This window comes from Brassica napus, chromosome C6, assembly GCF_020379485.1.
Source record: "Brassica napus cultivar Da-Ae chromosome C6, Da-Ae, whole genome shotgun sequence".
In the NCBI taxonomy this organism is placed as follows: Eukaryota; Viridiplantae; Streptophyta; class Magnoliopsida; order Brassicales; family Brassicaceae; genus Brassica; species Brassica napus.
Window position 1 is genome coordinate 45624795 of NC_063449.1, and position 3181 is coordinate 45627975.

At 40.0% G+C, this 3181-nt stretch overlaps 1 non-coding gene across 1 annotated transcript; it reads left to right on the top strand.

Moving 5' to 3' along the window:
- The first annotated feature begins 1542 nt into the window (after positions 1-1542).
- On the top strand, positions 1543-1649 carry LOC125589375. The gene has a single exon (XR_007325567.1). It is a non-coding gene; the product is annotated as a small nucleolar RNA R71 (small nucleolar RNA).
- Positions 1650-3181: the final 1532 nt, after the last annotated feature.

The following is a 3181-nucleotide window of genomic DNA, read 5'->3' on the forward strand; positions in this document are numbered from 1 at the left end:
CCTATCTTTACAGGAAGATCTTCTAGGATGCCAATGGGGAGCTTGACAGATCGATCAGCAAGCACCAAAGAGATCTTGCACTTTTTATATTGTGTAAACCCAAGCTTCTTGGCAATGGATAGTGGCATGAGGCTGACACTTGCTCCCAAGTCACATAGACATTTCTCAAATGTCAAAGGTCCAATGGCGCATGGCAGGGTGAAACTACCAGGGTCTTCTAGCTTCCTTGGGACAGTCATTCTCTGAATAATGGCACTGCACTCGTGAGTAAGAATCACCATCCCTTCCATCTCTTTCTTCTTTTGTTCTACAGCATCTTTCAAGAACTTGCTGTATTGTGGAACCAGCATAAATGCATCAATTATGGGCATGGTGAGCTGAACTTCACTCATTTGCTTGTCAAACAAGGCTTTGTATTTCTCTAGGAGTTGCTTTTTGAATCTTCCAGGAAAGGGAAGTTTTGGCTCATAGGGAGGAGGAGTGAACAATTTCTCCTTTGTTGATGTAACCTCCTCATTTTTGTTCTCAAATTTCTCCTCTCCAATCTTTCTCTTGCCCTTAGCTTCAACTATCTTCTCCAATATTTCCTCATTAGTTTTCTCATCCACAATCACCACATCATCATCTACATTGATGACCACCTCCCCACCTTGTTTCTCATTATCCTTAATGAGAACTTTAGGAGGCAACTCTCTTCCACTCCTTAGGGTGATTGCCTTCATTGTCTCCTTTGGGTTTTGTTCAGGCTTTCCAGGTAGTGTACCTTGTTGGCGACTTGAGCTGGCTGTCATAGAGACAAACTGGTTCTCCAAGTTTTTGAACTTGTTGTTTAGATCATGGTAATTCCCATCAATCTTGTTGTGTAGATTTTTCAGCTCATACCCTAATTGTTTCTCACTTCTTGCTTGTCCCTCCAATAATTGTTTTAGCATCGCTTCAGTACTACTCTCTTGTGGAGGTTGTGTTGATGATCCAGCTTGTTCTTGTGCTGGTAGATTTGGTTTTGGTGAGAATCCAGGAGGGAAGTTCTGTTTTGGTTGGTAACCACCTTGGTTGTTGTTGTAGAATGGCTTAGGCTGATTGTTGTAGAATGGTTTTGGCTGGTAGTTGTTGAATGGCTTCTGTTGGTTGTTGTAGAAGGGTTTCTGTTGGTAGTTGTTCTGGTTTTGATAGTCATGTTCCTTCTTGTACCATGTACCCTGAGCATTGACATAGTACATATCTTCTTGGCATTCTACTCCATCAGCTTCAGAAACCATATGTAACTCCTCCTTCTTGTTCTTTTCTGATAGTAGCATGTCAATCTTTTCTTGTATTGCTTTCAGTTCTCTTTTTGTGGTCATATCTTCTCCTCCCCCACTTCTGTCTCTTCTGTCATATTCATCATTGTAGACAGAATCACTTTGTGCCATGTTCTCCAAGAGTTCTAATGCATCTTCGACAGTCCTCCCCAAGTAGTTTCCATTGCTTGCAGTGTCAAGCTGGCTTTTGAATTTAGGCAAGACTCCTCTGTAGAATGTGCTTAGCAAGCTCTCATTGTTGAAGCCATGGTGGGGACATTGAGACAAGTAGGTTCTGAATCTCTCCCATGCCTCTGAAAATCCTTCAAGTCCTTTTTGTTGAAAACCAGAGATCTGATTTCTAAGGTTTGCAGTCCTTGTAGCAGAGAAGAACTTGTTGAGGAAGGCCTTCTTGCATTCATCCCAAGTTGTGATAGTATCACTTGAGATGTTTTTCTCCCAAGTGTGAGCCTTGTCTCCCAAAGAGAAGGGAAACAATCTGAGCTTGAAAGCATCCTCTGAAACTCCATTTGTTTTTGACAAGCCACAGTATTTATCAAATCTGTCAAGGTGATCTAGTGGGTCTTCCAAGGCAAGTCCATGGTACTTGTTGTTTTCAATCATGTTGATGAGGCTGGACTTGATCTCGAAATTGTTGTTGGCAACTGGCGGTCCCCTAATGCCCAACCTATTCCCATTTATGTTAGGTTGATCATATGTACCGATGGCCCTAGCTTGGCGTTGTGGTTGTCTAGGTCGAAGGTTGGCAGCTCCTTGACCATTGCCCTCTTGAGCAGCTCCAGGAGGAACTTCTTGGACATTTTGTCTATGATCATCAACTTCATAGACACCTTCCGGTTGATTCGGGTTTCTCTCCATCTCAAGCCCCAATCTATGTAAGTGGGCTTGCTTTTCTCTTTCTCTTCTCTGTCTTCCCAACTCTCTTTCTAAGGCTTTGATGTTGTCCACTCTTGGTGCAAGATTTGTTGATCCTTTGCTTCTCAAGTTCATGCACCTGTCATCCAAATATATATGAAGATAGATAATTAGTAACTTAAAAACAAAGTAAAACTCAGTCTCAAGCAAAGACTCAAACGCAATGTCACAATCAGACTAGGATTGGCAACGGCGCCAAATTGATAATAGGTTTTTCTGCCTATTGCAAATGTTGTAGTGTAGGGGGGTGAATGTCGAACCAGTCCTAGTGATGTGAATCAGTGAGAATACAAGTCATTTCTTAAGCTAAGCAGATTCAATAGTTGTGAGTGTGTGACAAGTAACAATAGCAAACAGAGCAATACAACAAGGTTTTAATCAATTTAGACAAGTGAATCCATGGGTATTGGGAATTGACTTCAAGTAACTAAGATCCAATCTAGGTGACAAGCTTTCAATCAAAGTAATCTCTTAAGTCTAAACACAATTTTAGACAAGTCCTATGTCTAGGTAAATGTCCATTTGCTTAGAAATCATTAAACATCAAATGTCTTTGGCTTAATTCAATCAAGCAATCTTTAAGTTCAAGTTTAATAACTATCTAGCAATTTTAACATCAAGTGTCCTTGGCTAATCTCACTAGAGCTTAGTTGAGTTGATTCAAACACTTCATCTAATCATGTCTGATGAGAAGTGTTTAGAAATCAGGTTTAGAGTGATCAAGACTAAACAAGCATTAAAAATACTCAACAAGCAAGTTCATACAAGGATCTAATACAATAACACCATAGATCTTCACTAAGTTACTCTAATCTCCCTAACCCATGAATTCTTAAGGAAACTACTCACTAATCTTCATGAAAACACTTAATCTCATAATAGATTGAAGCATATTCAAGTAGATACAACAGAGAATAAAGATAAACAAGGATTAAATAAGCAAAACGAAATTAAAACTCAAGAAC